The sequence below is a fragment of the Pristiophorus japonicus genome, chromosome 3 (genome assembly GCF_044704955.1).
Source record: "Pristiophorus japonicus isolate sPriJap1 chromosome 3, sPriJap1.hap1, whole genome shotgun sequence".
NCBI lineage: Eukaryota > Metazoa > Chordata > Chondrichthyes > Pristiophoridae > Pristiophorus > Pristiophorus japonicus.
In genome coordinates this window covers 195529177-195549328 of record NC_091979.1, presented here as the reverse complement: position 1 = coordinate 195549328, position 20152 = coordinate 195529177, and the positions used below count along the sequence as shown (strand labels likewise).

Below are 20152 nucleotides of genomic sequence, written 5' to 3'. Positions count from 1 at the left end.
TGTGCAGGCGAGTTGCAAACCCTGTTAATCCTGCAAACCACCATGTTGCAGAGGACAGATCCACGGCAGATCACGACAAACCACAGTCTCAGACGGAGGAGGCAGAGGTATATGGGGTGCACACATTTACCACAAAAAGTGTCCCCCGATAATGCTGAAGGTTGAATTAAATGGACTCCCGGTGTCAATGGAGCTGGACACGGGCGCGAGCCAGTACATTACGAGCAAAAAGACTTTCGATAAATTGTGGTGCAGCAAGGTCTCAAGGCCAATCTTGACTCCCATTCACACTAAACTGACAACTTACACAAAGGAACTGATTCCCGTAGTCAGCAGTGCTACTGTAAAGATCTCCTATGATGCAGCGGTGCACAAGCTACCACTCTGGGTGGTACCGGGCGATGGCCCCACGCTGCTCAGCAGGAGCTAGCTGGGAAAGATACACGACAACTGGGACGACGTCCAAGCGCTCTCGTCCGTTGACGACAGTTTGTGTGCCCAGGTCCTAAACAAGTTCCCCTCGCTGTTTGAACCAGGCATCGGGAAGGTCCAAAGAGCAAAACTGCAGATCCATTTGATTCCGGGGGCACGACCCATCCATCACAAGGCAGTACCATACATGTTGAGAGAGAGGATGGAGATAGAGCTGGACCGGCTGCAACGAAAGGGCATCATTTCACCGGTGGAATTCAACGAATGGGCTAGTACAATTGTTCCAGTCCTCAAGGGAGACAGCACCGTCAGAATCTGTGGTGATTACAAAGTAACTATCAATCGTTTCTCCCTGCAGGATCAATACCCACTACTAAAAGCAGACGACATTTTTGCGACGCTGGCGGGAGGAAAGACATTCACGAAGCTGGACTTGACCTCGGCCTACATGACGCAGGAGCTGGAGGAATCATCAAAGGGCCTCACCTGTATCAACACGCACAAAGGCCTCTTCATTTACAACAAATGCCCGTTTGGGATTCGATCAGCCGCCGCGATATTCCAGAGAAACATGGAAAGCTCACTGAAGTCGGTCCTGCGCACGGTGGTTTTCCAGGACAACATCTTTGTTACAGGTCGGGACACAGTCGAGCATCTGCAGAACCTGGAGGAGGTTCTTAGTCGACTCAACCGCGTGGGGCTCAGGTTAAAATGCTCGAAATGCGTTTTCCTGGTGCCTGAAGTGGAGTTCCTGGGAAGAAGAATTGCAGCAGACGGCATCAGGCCCACCGATTCGAAGACGGAGGCAATCGAGAATGCACCGAGGCCACAGAATGTGATGGAGCTGCGGTCGTTTCTAAGTCTCCTGAACTACTTTGGTAACTTCTTACCAGGTCTCAGCACACTGCATGCGTTGCTGCGTAAAGGAGACAAATGGCTATGGGGTAAAAGCCAGTAAAAAGCCTTTTTAAAAGCTAGAAAATTGTTATGCTCAAACAAATTGCTTGTGTTTTATGATCCATGTAAGCGTTTGGTACTAGCATGTGATAACATAAGAATTAGGAACAGGAGTAGGCCATCTAGCCTCTCGAGCCTGCTCCGCCATTCAAAAAGATCATGGCTGATCTGGCCGTGGACTCAGGTCCACGTACCCGCCCGCTCCCCGTAACCCTTAATTCCCTCATTGGTTAAAAATCTATCTATCTGTGATTTGAATACATTCAATGAGTTAGTCTCAACTGCTTCCTTGGGCAGAGAATTCCACAGATTCACAACCCTAGGGGGGGGAAGAAATTCCTTCTCAACTCGGTTTTAAATTGGCTACCCCGTATTTTGAGGCTGTGCCCCCTAGTTCTAGTCTCCCCGACCAGTGGAAACAACCTCTCTGCCTCTATCTTGTCTATCCCTTTCATTATTATAAATGTTTCTATAAGATCACTCCTCATCCTTCTGAACTCCAACGAGTAAAGACCCAGTCTACTTAATCTGTCATCATAAGGTAACCCTCTCATCTCCGGAATCAGCCTAGTGAATCGTGTCTGTACCCCCTCCAAAGCTAGTATATCCTTCCTTAAGTAAGGTGACCAAAACTGCACGCAGTACTCCAGGTGCGGCCTCACCAATACCCTATACAGTTGCAGCAGGACCTCCCTGCTTTTGTACTCCATCCCTCTCGCAATGAAGGCCAACATTCCATTCGCCTTCCTGATTACCTGCTGCACCTGCAAACTAACTTTTTGGGATTCATGCACAAGGACCCCCAGGTCCCTCTGCACCGCAGCATGTTGTAATTTCTCCCCATTCAAATAATATTCCCTTTTACTGTTTTTTTTTCCCCAAGGTGGATGACCTCACATTTTCTGACATTGTATTCCATCTGCCAAACCTTAGCCCATTCGCTTAACCTATCTCAATCTCTTTGCAGCCTCTCTGTATCCTCTACACAACCCGCTTTCCCACTAATCTTTGTGTCATCTGCAAATTTTGTTACACTACACTCTGTCCCCTCTTCCAGGTCATCTATGTATATTGTAAACAGTTGTGGTCCCAGCACCGATCCCTGTGGCACACCACTAACCACCGATTTCCAACCCGAAAAGGACCCATTTATCCCGACTCTCTGCTTTCTGTTGGCCAGCCAATTCTCGATCCATGCCAATACATTTCCTCTGACTCCGCGTACCTTTATCTTCTGCAGTAACCTTTTGTGTGGCACCTTATCGAATGCTTTTTGGAAATCTAAATACACCACATCCATCGGTACACCTCTATCCACCATGCTCGTTATATCCTCAAAGAATTCCAGTAAATTAGTTAAACATGATTTCCCCTTCATGCATCCATGTTGCGTCTGCTTGATTGCACTATTCCTATGGAGATGTCCCGCTATTTCTTCCTTAATGATAGCTTCAAGCATTTTCCCCACTATAGATGTTAAACTAACCGACCCATAGTTACCTGCCTTTTGTCTGCCCCCTTTTTTAAACAGAGGCGTTACATTAGCTGCTTTCCAATCCACTGGTACCTCTCCAGAGTCCAGAGAATTTTGGTAGATTATAACGAATGCATCTGCTATAACTTCCGCCATCTCTTTTAATACTCTGGGATGCATTTCATCTGGACCAGGGGACTTGTCTACCTTGAGTCCCATTAGCTTATCCAGCACTACCCCCCCCTAGTGATAGTGATTATCTCAAGGTCCTCTCTTCCCACATTCCCGTGACCAGCAATTTTTGGCATGGTTTTTTTGTCTTCCACTGTGAAGACCAAAGCAAAATAATTGTTTAAGGTCTCAGCCATTTCCACATTTCCCATTATTAACTCCCCCTTTATATCTTCTAAGGGACCAACATTTACTTTAGTCACTCTTTTCTGTTTTATATATCGTTAAAAGCTTTTACTATCTGTTTTTATGTTTTGCGCACGTTTACTTTCGTAATCTATCTTTCCTTTCTTAATTGCTTTCTTAATCATTTAAAATTTTCCCAATCTTCAAGTTTCCCACTAACCTTGGCCACCTTATACGCATTGGTTTTTAATTTGATACTCTCCTTTATTTCCTTGGTTATCCAAGGCTGGTTATCCCTTCTCTTACCGCCCTTCTTTTTCACTGGAATATATTTTTGTTGAGCACTATGAAAGAGCTCCTTAAAAGTCCTCCACTGCTCCTCAATTGTGCCACCGTTTAGTCTGTGTTTAGCAATGCACCCAGGGAGGCGCCACTAAGTTTATGGTCTTGGCTCTCCAAAACATGGTCCAGGGTCCACGTCGACGATGCAGGCCCGTTTTTGGGTAAAATGTTCCTTGTGGTTGTAGATGCGTACTCCAAATGGATTGAATGTGAGATAACGTCGACAACCACGTCCGCTGCCACCACTGAAAGCCTGCAGGCCATGTTTGCCATGCATGGCCTGCCTGATGTCCTTGTGAGCGACAACGGGCCATGTTTCACCAGTGCCAAGTTCAAAGAGTTCATGACCCGTAATGGGATCAAACATGTTACATCTGCCCAGTTCAAACCAGCATCCAATGGTCAGGCAGAGAGAGCAGTGCAAACCATCAAGCAGAGCTTGAAGAGGGTAACTGAAGGCTCACTCCAATCTCACCTATCCCGAGTCCTGCTTAGCTACCGCACGAGACCCCACTCACTCACTGGGATTCCACCTGCTGAACTGCTCATGAAAAGGGCACTTAAGACAAGGCTCTCGTTACTCCACTCTGATCTACATGAACAGGTAGAGAGCAGGCGGCTTCAACAAAGTACATATCATGATAGCGCAAATGTGTCATGCAAAATTGAAATCAATGATCCTATATTTGTGTTGAACTATGGACAAGGTCCCAAGTGGCTTCCCAGCACTGTTGTGGCAAAAGAGGGGAGCAGGGTGTTTTGGGTCAAACTTTCAAATGGACTCATTCATCGGAAACACTTGGACCAAACCAAACTCAGATTCACGGACTATCCTGAGCAACCCACGTTGCACCCTACCTTCTTTGATCTCCCAACACACACACCAGTGGCAGCTGGCACCACGGTTGACCACGAAGCAGAACCCATCACCCACAGCAGCCCAGCAGGACTCACCACACCAGGCAGCCCAACAAGGCCAGCTGCACAGCAGCCCAGTGAGGGCCCAACAAATGACTCACCAAAACCAGCATTTACATCAAGACGATTAACCAGGGAAAGAAAGGCCCCAGATCGACTCACCTTGTAGTTACAATATTGACTTTAGGGAGAGGAGTGTTGTTATATATGTAAACCTGTAAATACCTTGTGTAACCACCAGAGGGCTCATCCCCTGGAGTCCCAAGGGATCCCACAATCCCTTGGAAGCACCTGTACATAAGGAGACCTCACAGGCTGGAGAGGCACTCTGGAGACCTGCATTAAAAGACCAAGGTCACATTTTACTTTGAGTTCACATTATCTAGTCAGACTCTTTATTCATACGTAACAGTTAGTATGCAGGTACAGCAAGCAATCAGGAAGGCAAATGGAATGTTGGCCTTTATTGCAAAGTGGATGGAGTATAAAAGCAGAGAAGTCCTGCTGCAACTGTACAGGGTATTGGTGAGGCCACACCTAGAGTACTGCATTCAGTTTTGGTCTCCTTATTTAAGGAGGGATATACTTGCATTGGAGGCAGTTCAGAGAAGGTTCATTAGGTTGATTCCTGAGATTAAGGGGTTGACTTGTGAAGAAAGGTAGAGTAGATTGGGCCTATACTCATTGGAGTTTAGAAGAATGAGAGGTGAGCTTATTGAAACATAGCTACTGAAGGGGCTCGACAAGGTAGATGCAGAGAGGATGTTTCCCCTCATGGGGGAATCTAGAACTAGGGGGCATAGTTTTGGAATAAGGGGTCGCCCATTTAAAACTGAGATGAGGAGAAATTTCTTCTGGTTGTAAATCTGTGGAATTCTCTGCCCCAGAGAGCTGTAGAGGCTTGGTCATTGAATATATTTAATGTGGAGATCGACAGATTTTTGAGCGATAAGGGAGTGAAGGGTTATGGGGAGCGGGCAGGGAAGTGGAGCTGAGTCCATGATCAGCTCAGCCACGATCTTATTGAATGGCGGAGCAGGCTCGAGGAGCCAAATGGCCTACTCCTGCACCTATTTCTTGTTACATAAGAACATAAATCTGATCATAGACTCAACTCCACTTCCCTGCCCGCTCCCCATAACCCCTTATTGATTAAGAAACCGTCTATTTCTATCAAATTTATTCAATGTCCCAGCTTCCACAGCTCTGAGGCAGCGAATTCCACAGATTCACAACCCTCTGAGAGAAGAAATTTCTCCTCATCTGTTTTAAATGGGCGGCCCCTTACTCTAAGATCATGCCCTCTAGTTCGAGTCTCCCCCATCAGTGGAAACATCCTCTCTGCATCTACCCGGTCAAGCCCCCTCATAATCTTATACGTCTCGATAAGATCACTCTCATTCTTCTGAATTCCAATGAGTAGAGACCCAACCTACTCAACCTTTCCTCATAAGTCAACCCCCTCATCTCCGTAATCAACCTAGTGAACCTTCTCTGAACTGCCTCCAAAGCAAGTATATCCTTTCATAAATATGTAAACCAAAACTGCACTCAGTATTCCAGGTGTGACCTCACAAATACCTTATATAGCTGTAGCAAATCTTCTCTGTTTTTATACTCCATCCCCTTTGCAATAAAGGCCAAGATACCATTGGCCTTCCTGATTACTTGCTGTACCTGCATACTATCCTTGTGTGTTTCATGGCACAAGTACTCCCACGTCCCGCTCTACTGTGGCACTTTGCAATCTTTCTCCATTTAAATAATAACTTGCTCTTTGATTTTTTTCTGCCAAAGTGCATGACCTCACACTTTCCAACATTATACTCCACCTGCCAAATTTTTGCCTACTCACTATGTCCTTTTGCAAATTTTTTGTGTCCTCCTCACACATTGCTTTTCCTCCCATCTTTGTATCGTCAGCAAACTTGGCTATGTTACACTCAGTCCCTTCTTCCAAGTCATTAATATAGATTGTAAATAGTTGGAGTCCCAGCACTGATCCCTGCGACATCCCACTAGTTACTGGTTGCCAACCAGAGCATGAACCATTTATCCCAATTCTCTGTTCTCTTTTAGTTAGCCAATCCTCTATCCATGCTAATATATTACCCCCATCCCCGTGAACTTTTATCTTGTGCAGTAACCTTTTATGTAGGTCTTATGTTTAAGGTTGAGTCTATAGGATTAATAGAGGATGGTGTCCATCAACAACGCGAGAAGCATCCGCAATACCTAATCAACAAAATATGACATGGAAAGTGCCTAATCTGGATTGTTGTACACAAAATAAAAGATTCTGGATATGTAGATATGATAGTAATAATCCAGGAACATTAGCTTGTGGGTTTGCTATAGATGGCCACCCACTTGCATGTGTTATTCACCTGAAAATCTGGCATGAGGACCACACCAAAAGCAGATGTCTGGGTCAGGGAGAATACTGTGTGACCACTAGCACCACCAGATACATTCATGGGTCAGATACTTGCCACAGTAGATATCCACCTTTCTGCCTAAAACCAATTGAAATGACCCGAATAGGAAATGCCTACGTGATACCTGTCAGAACACATAATGTTACCCAGATACAGGTTAACATAACCGGCAGCATGAGGCCTTATTCGTCACAGTAAAACTCGGACATTCCATACCGCCCCTATCACTCAGCCTCAAGTCCATTCTGACAAGAAACCAGTACCTCCCAGCAACACTTGGTTAAGATGCAACAAGATAATACCTGTACAGCCATCGAGAGAGAGACATACAAGTGTTAGAAAGGGACGAGTGGTGGGAAACAGTGTACAATGTCAGTCAATATCGCTGGATGAGAATATTGTCTATATCTATGATTTGTGCCCAAGGAATTATATTGCTTGTACTAATAATTCTAAAGTGTTTCTTGCGATATTTAATGAAATGTTTGAATCCGAGAACAAATAGCTTAGAGCTTGCTGCACTAATTAAGAAATAATTGTGTATTTGTGAGGAGTCGGAAATGATTCCTCCGTCTTAAGGTGGGGAACTGTGAGATTATGAAATGGATTAATCGTGCTCTTGTACAGATTATAAAATGTACCATGTTTTATAAAGATTCTTTCTCCTTGTTAAATCGCTCTTACTGCTAAAGAGACATAACTGTTGGGGGTGACAAGTTTTTTATAGATGTGGTTAAACCTGGAGCTATGCTTTGTAGAATTGGGCATGAGATTAAATCAGGCTTGTACAGAGATAAAAGCGTTGGTTGCAAAGCTAAGCTATGTGCTAAACAAACAGGTTTTGCAAAAGCAAACCACAGCTAGTTCCTGTATTGATAAAGTTATTGCAAAGCTTATGGGTTAGATTTTCCATTATTTTTGCATGCATACCGCCCATTTAATGTCCATTTTAATGCTGAAATGAGGAGTAACTCCCATATATCGCCCATTTAGCCACAAAATGGAAACTGACGCCCATTTCTCGGAGACTTATCGCCGAGGGTTACTTTTGCCATGTACGTAATGCCGAGACAAAATAATACCACCCGCCCACCTTTTTTTGGGTGGTATCATCAGAATGGGCGAACCCAACGCTCATAATATCGCCGAGTGTTACTTTCAGCATGTAATTAATGCCGAGATTGAATAATACCGACCGCCCACTTTCTTTTGTCGTAAAGATCACATTTACCGAAACTAACGCCCAGTTTATCGCCCAGCATCACTTTCAGCACCTCGCACACATCTCGCCCACAATCTTGCTCGCTGAAAAAAATGCTCTGAAAAAGTTGAACTGTTCTGAACTAATCACAGCGGTGTGGACGCCATTTTGTAAATCGCAGGTCACTTCATGGAGAAGGCTGTTTCAACTTCGGGGGTGTTTGGATTTACTCTGGAGTTCTTCTCAGGTGATGTGACCATTTGAACAGACATCTAATCATACTGTGCATGATTGGGTTTTACTGTAGGTGTCTTAGTGGGGAAATTTATTGCTTGTCAACAAACGGCATTATACTTTTATTGGAATGGGGCCAGCCATTTCTCAGCCTGCATCGATTACAATGCAGATGCTGCAGACTGCAAATGGCACAACGTCTAATCCACTGCATTATCCACAGCCCAATCTAAGATGTGCCAGACGGATGAGGAAGTCCAGACCATACACCCCCCCGCACTTACAGGGAGAAGTGGCCTTATCTCGACTTATCCGAGAACACCTGCCTTTGGAGACTGCGCTTCCACAAAGTGGTTATCAGTGAGATATGCGAGCTCATCAGGACAGATCTGCAGCCTGCCATCATCTTCAGGACATCACTGTCCATCGAGGTCAAGGTTACCGCGGCACTGTCGTTCTACACGTCGGGTTATTTTCAGGCCTCCGCCATCGACATTTGCCCTATGTCTTAGCATACCGCACATTGCTGCATTAGACAGGTCACTGAAGCCCTGTATGCACGCAGGGTAGACTTTATCAGCTTCCCTATAACCACGGAGGTTCAGACTGACAGGGCTGGAGCATTCTACCGCATTGCTAAGTTCTCCAAGGTGCAGGGAGCAATACAGTGTACGCACATCGCCATGCAGGCACCTTCTCAGGACGCAGAGGTGTTTCGCAACAGAAAAGGATTTCACTCCCTGAAGGTCCAACTCGTTGTCGACCACAACCAGATAATTATGGCAGTGAATGCCAAATTTCCGGGCAGCTTCGATGAGGCTCACATCCAGAGCGCTGTCTCTGACATGCTTACCTGTCAGCCACAAGGTCAATGCTGGATGCTTGGTGACAAACGATATGGCCTACTCACCTGGCTGATGATCCCCTTGCGTGACACCCACACCGAGGCCGAGAAGCGATACGAGAGCCACAGAGCCACACGCAATGTGGTCCAGAAAACAATAACTGTGCTTAAGCAGCACTTTAGATGCCTGGAGCACTCAGGACGGGAGCTACAATACAACCCTGATCAGGTAGCTCAATTTGTGTCGTGTGCTTCATGCTACACAACCTGGCTATCAGGAGGGGACAACAATTGCCAGAAGTGACTGATGGTCCACCTCAGGAGAGAGAGGAAGAGGAGGTCGAGGGGCTGGACGCTGAGCTAGGGCCAGACAATCGGGCTGACTATGCAACCATGCCCATGCCCCCCTCCAGACTGTAGGAAAGGGCCTGTGGTGGCTACATAGCTGCAAGACTCTTACGTCAGCAGCCCATAAATGAGCGATTTGCCTGAAAGAACGTTGCTGTTATTGACAAAGCTGACACACTGCTGTGTGTGTGCAGCTCAGACATCAATGGTGGGCATCACCTTGGTGCCAGTTAAATTTTAACTTGATTGAAGTTAAGTTTAATTATACCTTTCCATGTTAAGGAATCACCAGTGCGTAACGGTCCAGCTATCTGAGACAATGCGCAAGAAGGTTATGTTCAATAAAAAACATTTAATACGACCATTGGTCTGAAATATAAGTATCACGGGCAAAAACACCCCACCACCACCCCACTTTTTAGAACATTGACATAAATCAAATGGTCAACAGTCTAGCAGCACAGAATACAAATGCAAACCAACAGGGTGGCCCCTCCCCCCATACATTACAACAAATTGCATACACCAAGATGGAGATATAACAAAGCCATCATCTGCGGACATGCACCTCACTTTCCTTGCCCCACCTCTCCCCACCTCTACCCCTTCCCTCCTCGCTCCACGCCGCCTCACCGAGACGCTCCTCAGGCGATGCCTCATTGCGGGGGAAGATGGCAGAGCCAGTGGTTGCATGGATATGGGAGCGGGAGATACCAAGGTGGCAACATTCTCGGATCCAGAAGCAGGATCTTGGTCCTGCCTCTCATCTGTCGTTGGCACTGGGGGTGCGAAGCCTAGGGGTGGAGTGTCGCGCTCCGGGACTACTGGGAGATCTGTGCCACGAGACGTGCATCGTGACCGTCGGCTTTGAGTACCACATTCCCGGTAAAAGTGAAAGACCTCACATCTGATTATAGTCGCTCATGACTCTTATATATTCAAATAATTTGATTTGCAAGTACACGTAAATAAATGTAATACTTACTCTTGCGGATCCAACAAGGTTGTTTCATCGCTTTCGGCATTGGTTGCCCTCACGCTCCTCATTGGTCGCTGACGAGACCACCTCTGCTATCTCAGCCCATATCTTCTGATAGGCCTTTGGGGTGGGCTTCCCACACCCTCCCTGGGTCAAATCACACCAGCGTGACTCGACCTCCTGCATTAGGGAGGCATTTGCCTCGTCCGAGAATCTTCTTGCTCTCTTTCGTCCTCCCATTTGTTCCTCTCCCAGCTCATTGCTTTCGCCAGCGTCGGTTTCCAAGCATGCTGTGTTGCCTCATGCGCTCTCTCCATTAAAGGCACCAAATTCTTGAAAATATATGGCTGCTAAAAGGTAACTTTTTTCGTACAATTTGCTATAAAGCTCAAAACTCTCCCTTCTACCTCCCAAAGCAGCCAAACAAACACCCACATCACATCCACACATGCCTTAACTCCCTCTCTCTCTGTCTCCTCTTATGCGCACGTAATGATGACCCTTGACCTCCTGAATCACGGAAAACGAGCGTTGCCATGCCGTTGCTAAGGACTGCGACACTTCACGGCAAAAGATCAGAGAGATTTAACGCTAACGCCCAATTCAGATCGCTCGGGGTAACACCCAATTTTTAAAATGGAGACTAGGGGCTTTGAAAGTGTGTGACAAGCCGGCGATCTGAAAACCCATATTTACCGCCCACGCCGGAAATAACGTCCATTTTTGGGCGATCTGCACAAAAGTATAAATTCTAGCCCTATGTCATATGCAGGATAGAGAGGAACAGAAGAAGACATTGAGATGAAGATGCTAGACGTGCTGTCTTGCTCGTTAAACAAATCTGCTGTGGACAGATACGAATGTACTTTGTGAGTCAAATGATCATAACTTTGAAGGATAAAAAGGCAACTGTTCAACTTGGGTACAGATGTAGCGAGATGGAAAAATTGCATGCTACACTGTCCAGTAACTAAATTTGGTAACATCTTTAGGAACTGTAAATTTCTGTCACTTAATATTAGTCTGTGGCGGCTGTATTGGCTTCTGCTGTATACCAATAAAACATTTACCGTGCCAATATGGAGTCACATCCGAATCATTAAGTTTGAGGTCGAAAACATCTTCTACATCTACCTGAGATGGCAGACAGGGCCTCAGTTACCGTCTCATCTGAAGAACAGCACTTCTGTCAAAGTAGCACTCCCTCAGTACTGCACTGGTAGGTAGTGTCAGCCTAGATTTTGTGCTCAAGTCTCTGGAGTGGAATTTGAACTCACAACTCCTCCACCTCAGAGGCAAGAGTGCTACCCACTGAGTCACGGCTGACACCTCTTCAGCTGACACAGCACTCCCTCAGTAGTAGTGCACTAGAGCGTCACCCTAGATATGCCTTCAAGTGCTGGTGTGGTGTTTGAAACCCACAATCTTCTGACTCAGGAGTGATACCAAACTGAAACACAACATAATTTACATGCGCTGTAGAAAGCAGCATTGGGCTGCAACAAACTAAGAACTTCCAGGCAGATTCTGAATCACATCAGCAAGATTCTGCAATAATCCAGATGTGGTTTTGTGCTGTCGACACATATCTGCCAGGAATGGAGACCCCCAATTTTATTAAACGATGATGCTGCAGCCTACAGAGAAACAACACTCTCATCCTATCCGTCTGGGCTGCTGAGGTGATAGCAAACAAAGGGCGGTAAATGACCATGTGCCATTTTCAGGCTGCTACCGCTCCATTTACAGCAGGCAAGGGCCCTTTAAAATCGTCCCTCCAGTGTCAGTACCTGCCCTCTCAGGTCAATGTAACAAAATTAGATGCAGAGTAAAGGTAAACCAGCACAGACAATGGATCCAAGCAGGGACCTCCCTGGTCTGTATAGCTTCATCATAGAAACATAGAAAATAGGAGTAGGCCATTCGGTCCTTCGAGCCTGCACCACCATTCAATAAGGTCATGGCTGATCATTCACCTCAGTACCCCTTTCCTGCTTTCTCTCCATACCCCTTGATCCCTTTAGCCTTAAGGGCCATATCTAACTCCCTCTTGAATATATCCAATGAACTGGCATCAACAACTCTCTGCGGTAGGGAATTCCACAGGTTAACAACTCTCTGAGTGAAGAAGTTTCTCCTCATCTCAGTCCTAAATGGCTTACCCCTTATCCTTAGACTGTGACCCCTGGTTCTGGACTTCCCCAACATCGGGAACATTCTTCCTGCATCTAACCTGTCCAGTCCCATCAGAATTTTATATGTTTCGATGAGATCCCCTCTCATCCTTCTAAACTCTAGTGAATACAGGCCCAGTCGATCCAGTCTCTCCTCATATATCAGTTCTGTCATCCCGGGAATCAGTCTGGTGAACCTTCGCTGCACTCCCTCAATAGCAAAAACGTCCTTCCTTAGATTAGGAGACCATAACTGAACACAATATTCCAGGTGAGGCCTCACCAAGGCCCTGTACAACTGCAGTAAAACCTCCCTGCTCCTATACTCAAATCCCCTAGCTATGAAGGCCAACATACCATTTACCTTCTTCACCATCTGCTGTACCTGCATGCCAACTTTCAATGACTGATGAACCATGACACCCAGGTCTCATTGCATCTCCCCTTTTCCTAATCTGCCGCCATTCAGATAATATTCTTCCTTCGTGTTTTTGCCACCAAAGTGGATAACCTCACATTTATCCACATTATACTGCATCTGCCACTTGTTTGTCCACTCACCTAACCTGTCCACTCACCTAGCCTTTTAGCTTCCGCCTCACAGCTCACACCGCCACCCAGCTTAGTGTCATCTGCAAACTTGGAGATATTACACTCAATTCCTTCAGCTAAATCATTGATGTATATTGTAAATAGCTGGGGTCCCAGCACTAAGCCCTGCGGCACCCCACTAGTCACTGCCTGCCATTCTGAAAAGGACCCGTTTATCCCAACTCTCTGCTTCCTGCCTGCCAACCAGTTCTCTATCCATGTCAGTACATTACCCCCAATACCATGTGCTTTAATTTTGCACACCAATCTCGTGTGGGACCTTGTCAAAAGCCTTTTGCAAGTCCAAATACACCACATCCACAGGCTCTCCCTTGTCCACGCTACCAGTTACATCCTCAAAAAATTCTAGAAAATTTGTCAAGCATCATAGGCAGTCCCTCGAAATCGAGGAAGACTTGCTTTCCACTCTAAAAGTGAGTTTTTAGGTGACTGAGCAGTCTAATATGGGAACCACAGTCCGTCATTGAGGGAAGAGGGGGGTGGGACAGGTTTGCCGTACGCTCTTTCCGCTGCCTGAGCTTGGTTTTTGCATGCTCTTGGCGATGAGACTCGAGATGCTCAGCGCCCTCCCGGATGCACTTCCTCCACTTAGGGCGGTCTTTGGCCAGGGACTCCCAGGTGTCGGCGGGGATGCTGCATTTTATCAAGGAGGCTTTGAAGGTGTCCTTGAAACGTTTCCCCCTGCCCACCTTGGGCTCGCTTGCCGTGTAAGAGTTCTGAGTAGAGTGCTTGCTTTGGGAATCTCGTGTCTGGCATGCGGACAATGTGGCCTGCCCAGCGGAGCTGATCAAGTGTGGTCAGTGCTTCGATGCTGGGGATGTTGGCCTGATCAAGGACGCTAACGTCGGTGCGCCTGTCCTCCCAAGGGATTTGCAGCATCTTGCGGAACCATCGTTTGTGGTATTTCTCCAGCGATATGACGTGTCTACTGCAAGAAAAATGCAGGGTACAGCACCAACCCTTGTACGTGGCCTTCTTTGACCTTACAAAGGCCTTTGACACTGTCAACCGCGAGGGTCTATGGAGCGTCCTCCTCCGTTTTGGCTGCCCCCAAAAGTTCGGCACCATCCTTCACCTGCTCCACAATGACATGCAGGCCGTGATCCTGACCAACGGATCCATTACAGACCCAATCCACTTCCGGACAGGGGTCAAGCAGGGTTGCGTCATCACGCCAACCCTCTTCTCAATCTTCCTTGCTGCAATGCTCCACCTCACAGTCAACAAGCTCCCCGCTGGAGTGGAACTAAACTACAGAACCAGTGGGAACCTGTTCAACCTTCGTCGTCTCCAGGCCAGATCCAAGACCGTCCCATCCTCTGTCGTCGAGCTACAGTACGCGGACGATGCTTGCATCTGCGCACAGAGACTGAACTCCAAGTCATAGTCAACATCTTCATAGAGGCGTACGAAAGCATGGGCCTTACACTAAATAGCCGTAAGATAAAGCTCCTCCACCAACCTGACCCACCACACAGCACTGCCCCCCCCAGTCATCAAGATCCATGGCATGGCCCTGGACAACATGGACCACTTTGCATACCTCGGGAGCCTATTATCAGCAAGGGCAGACATCAACAATGAGATTCAACATCACCTCCAGTGCGCCAGCGCAGCCTTCAGCCACCTGAGGAAAAGAATATTCGAAGATCAGGCCCTCAACTCTGCCACCAAGCTCATGGTCTACAGGGCTGTAGTGATACCCGCCCTCTTGTATAGCTCAGAGACGTGGACCATGTATAGCTTAGTACCACGTGGAGCAGTGTATTTAACCAGAGCCATCCATAGAAGATGGGGGAGGGGGGAGCGCGGGGCGGTCCTACGTATGTACTCTAACTCTGAAGGGGTAATTACCCCCATGAGTTTTGATGACAGTAGAAGGTTAGGTTCCCTTTTTATCCACAGTTCCAGATGATCTCTAACAACTGTAAATTACTGTTGATCTTTTCAGTGTGGTGTCAGCCATAGCTCAGTGGTAGCACTCTTACTTCTGAGTCAGAAGGTTGTGGATTCAAGTCCCACTCCAGAAACCTGACCACATGATTCAGGCTGACCCTCCAGTGCAGTATTGAAGGAGTGCTGCACTGCCATCTGTTGGATGACACATTAAACCGAGGCCATCAACTACTCCCTCAGGTTGATGTAAAATGTCCCATGCCACTATTTTGAAGAAAAACTGGGGAGTCCTAGCTAATATTTATCCCTCAAGCAACATTACTAAAACAGATTATCTGGTCATTATCACATTGCTTTTTGTGGAATTTTTCTGTGCGCAAATTGACTGTCGATCTTCCTACATTACAACAGTGACTACACTTCAGAAAAAGTACTTCATTGGTTGTAGAGCACTTTGGGACATCCTGAGTTTGTGAAAGGTGCTATATAATTGAAAATTATTTCTAAACGCAACACCCTGTTCTCAGTATCCTCAGTGCACACATTGAGGATAGTGAGAAAAGGTAGGTAGGGAACCAAATGTAACAAAATCATAATCGCATTAAGTTTAGTTACATGTATAAAGCTCCTACACATCTCCTGGATGTTGAAAAATCAGATGAGAAATGGATCAGGCTCAGTTGTGACACCTCCCACTGCCGAATAGCTGGCAATCACTGCCTTGGCTGGCACATGAAGAACGGCTACTTGGATAAGGTACCAGATGTATCAAAAAGCTGTTGAGGCTGGAGGGATCAATTGAAAATGACAAAACTGAGATTGGTTGATTTTTGTTGGGTATGGAACCAAGCCGGTTAAATGGAGTTGAGATACAGATCAGCCATTGAATGGCTTACAGGCTCAAGAGGCTGAATGGCCTCCTCCTGTTCCTATGACTGTTATCAGTACATTCGTGGCACAGTAAGGATCAGTACATTCACGAGAGGACAGAATTTTTTTAATTTATAGGCGTCAACAAATTTCAAATGTCTCCTTGGGTTGTCATTTTGGCTAGTTTTAAAAAAATCATGTGAATTAAAAAAAGAGATAATTCAAAATGTGACAGAAATGAGGCTTGGTGATATCTGCAATATTTGTTGGCAGACACTAGCAGGAGTACAGAGAGTACATTAACATCAGATTCGAAGCCACTTTTCTTGAGAGGAACTGAATGAGTGCCAGTTTACAATGAGACCTGGGCAGTTGCTTAGCAATCTTATAATAGCCCATTCCCTGGCATTAAGATTAACAAACTGAGGTTGTTTAATGGGCTAACACTAGCTGGTAATACAGGAATAAAATTCACAGCTCATCGTGTAATGCGCACTGTGTAACATATGCTGGAAAATGACACTCAACAGCATGCCAGACTTATTTTGTTCAGCTCCACGTAAGAGCACAAAGCACGGAGCTGATTTTAACTCCTATTGTAACGCAATCTGGATCCTCTGCAATAAATTCAGCAGCAAGGCTCGATTTATTCAGGAATCCTTATGCCCTGCTTTGAATTCCTTTTCCGGTCTATTTCTTTTTTATTCCGTCACTAGTGGGGTGACTTTTGTGAGAGGGCATTGGAGTCAGCTAGAATCCAATTAATAGTCTTGAAGTGATGCTGGGCGATATCAGCATACCAACGGTCAACACTAACAAGAGTACAGAGAAAGAAAAGAAAGACTTGCATTTATAAAGTACTTGCCACCACCTCAGGACACCCCCAAGTGTTTACAGCCCATGAAATGTTTTTTCTACTGTTATAATGTAGGAAAAGTGGCAGCCAATTTGCACACATCAAGCTCCCACAGACAGCAATGAGATAAATGACCAGATAATCTGTTTTTGAGTAGGATAAATATTGGCCAGGACATTAACAGTGATTCTAAACCACTTTTCTTGAGAGGAACTGAATGAGTACCAGTTTACAGTGAGCCCTGGACAGTTGCTAGCAATCTTATAATAGCCCAATCCTGATATTATGATTAGTAAATTTGCGTGAAATTCATTCACTGGTCCTTTAACGGAGGCATTAGCCAGTTTGTCTTAAAGGGGTCCCCATCATCATCGCCTCCAGAATGCCGCCCCACCCCATCCCCAGCCCCCAACTCCCACCCAGACTTCCCTTTTCCGAGCAGCGTTACCATGAGTCCCTGGTAACGACCTCCTGCTGTGCTCGCAGGCTCCCACCCTCCGGCACCACATCATTGACGCATGGGTTGGGCTTGGTATATTTAAATAAGTTAAAATGGCCCGGGGCTCACTTTGGCGAGCTAGGGTAAGCTTAACACTCGCCCAGCCAGCCCCACAATCACCCCTCAACCCCAGTTAAACGCGGGACTATTAACTTAAATGAGAAATAAAATTGGGCGGAATGTAAAACAAACGTCAGATTCGCTGTCGCCGAGATTTTTCACCAGGCGATAAAAATTGAAATTACCAACTCCCACAGTGTCATTTCAAGGCTGCAGTGGCTCAGGGAATGCTGGAATCGGGGTCGATTCATAGAATAATAAAATTATACAGCATAGCAGGAGGCCATTTGGCCCACCGTGCTTGTGCAGGCTCTTTGAATGGGCTTTCCAAATAGTCCCATTCCCCTAGTCTTGCTCCATAGCCCTGCAAATTTATTCTTTTCAAGTGTTTATCCAATTCCTTTTCAAAAGTTATTATTGAATCTGCTTCCACCACCCTTTCAGGCAGTGCATTCCAGATCATAACAGCTTGCCATGTAAAAAAAAATTTACTCTTCTTCCCCCTGGTTCTTCTGTCAATTATCTTAAATCTGTGTCCTCTGGTTACCGATCATTCTGCCAGTGGAATCAGTTTCTCCCTATCTCGTCTATCAATATCCCTCATAATTTTAAACACCTCTATTAAATCTCACCATAACCTTCCCAGCTGCTCTAATCTAGCCACATAATTGAAGTCCCTCATCCCTGGTACCATTGTCCTCTGCACCCTCTCCAAGGCCTTGACATCCATCCTAAAAGGACTGTGGATGCTCAGTCGTTGAGTATAGTCAAGACCGAGATCAATATATTTTTGGGCACTAAGTGAATCAAAGGATATGGGGATAGGGCGGAAAAGTGGAGTTGATTTGGAAGTTCAGCCATGATCTTATTGAATGGCAAAGCAGGCTCGAAGAGTCACATGGCCTACTCCTGCTCCTATTCCTTAGTGCCCAGAATTAGACACAATACCCCAGCTGAGGCTTAACCAGGGTTTTATAAAGGTTTAACGTAACTTCCTTGCTTTTGTACTTTATGCCTCTATTAATAAAGCCAAGGATCCCATATCCTTTTTTTTTTTAAATAACCTTCTCAATTTGTCCTACCACCTTCAAATATACATACACCCCCAAGTCTCCCTGTTTCTGCACCCCCTTTAAAATTGTATCATTTAATTTGTCATGTTTGTAACTACAATGTAACACCACTGTATTACTGTATACACTCAACTTAGATTCACACCTTGACCACAGGGGTGAACTTGTGGGAGACACTCCTTACCTGATCACACAGGCATATAAAGGGAGGTCCCATGCAGGGCCATCACTTCTGGAGTCCTATAATAAAGAGCTAAGGTCACAGAGTGGTTTCATGCTGTAGAGCAAGGACTTTACATAATTTATATTGACTCTCCTCTTTCTTCCTACCAAACTGAATCACTTTACACCACTCTGCATTAAATTTCATCTGCCTCGTGTCTTCCCATTTTACTCGTCTGTCTGTGTCCTCCTAAAGTCTGCTGCTATCCTCCTTACTGTTTACTACATTAACCAATGGATTGCAACTAATCAGAGCTGTACATATGCATTATGATGAGAAAAATGAGACAGGGTGGGTGTATTATTTGGGACTCAGAAGGTTGTTACTATTCTGGAACTGTATGATAATGGTACCGTGTGTATCGATTTGAGTGTGTTTCTGTGTGTATGATATGTCTATGTATGTATTTGTGTGCGTGTGTTTATGTGTATGTGTGTGTGTGTTTCAGGCATAACTCCAAACAATTACACTTCACTTTGGATCCAATCTCCGCCATATCAACAATGTTACAGAGGAACAACATAGGAAGCAAAGCCATACACAAAGGATGTCAATGAACTGATGACCCACGTTGCCTGATTACCGGCTGCGGATTTCATAGTCTCTGGAGGGTTTATTGGATTCCCCCCTCTCCTCCACCCCTTCCATATTCAGTCCAAGGTAAATCTGGCCACCTAGGGAGAGCACTCTATTTCCACTCTGCACTGGATACTGGATGCACTGTTACTGCAGATGTAGCTGCTACTATGTTTGCAGCAGAGCAGGCTCCAGTATACAGACTCAGGAATTAGAAGCAATGGGCTAGCAGCTGCAACAGTAAAACATTAGACTTTCAGACCCGGAAGGGCTTGGAATTGAATCCCAATCTCAATTGGCCTTTGAACTCACATGTGTTCGTATTACTTCTGGGAGGACTCGAGTTACAGAGCTGGGAGGGATAGGTTAGGGACTCAGTCAATGGGATAATTACAGTGAGCTTGCCATCACCCCTGTGCTCATTGATTTATATTGGCTTCCGGTTAAACAACGCCGCGATTTCAAAATTCTCATCTTTATTTTCAAATCTTCATCCCTCCCTATCTTTGTAATTTCCTCCAGCCCCACAACACCACTCCCCCCTACCTCCCGAGATGTCTGCGCTCCTCTAATTCTGCCCTCTTGAGCATCGCTGATTATAAATCGCTCAACCATTGGGGGCCACTCTGGAACTCCCTTTCTAAACCTCTCCACCTCTCTTTCCTCCTTAAAACATATCTCTTTGATCAAGCTTTTGGTCACCTGTGCTAATTTCTACTTATGCGGCTCGGTGTCAACTTTGTTAGCTCATAATACTCCTGTGAAGCGCCTTGTGTTGTTTCACTACGT

The 20152-nt window shown here is 45.8% G+C and overlaps 1 protein-coding gene across 3 annotated transcripts in view; it reads right to left on the bottom strand.

Moving 5' to 3' along the window:
- lrrc3 (leucine rich repeat containing 3) overlaps window positions 1–20152 on the bottom strand; it is a 121615-nt gene that overhangs the window by 12327 nt on the left and 89136 nt on the right. The window contains exon 2 of one of the 3 annotated variants that reach the window (XM_070874898.1): window positions 4706–4816. The exons of the other annotated variants lie outside the window; for them this stretch is intronic. The gene's annotated coding sequence lies outside the window, so the exon portion shown is untranslated. The remainder of the gene's footprint in view (window positions 1–4705; window positions 4817–20152) is intronic. 3 annotated transcript variants of the gene reach the window in all.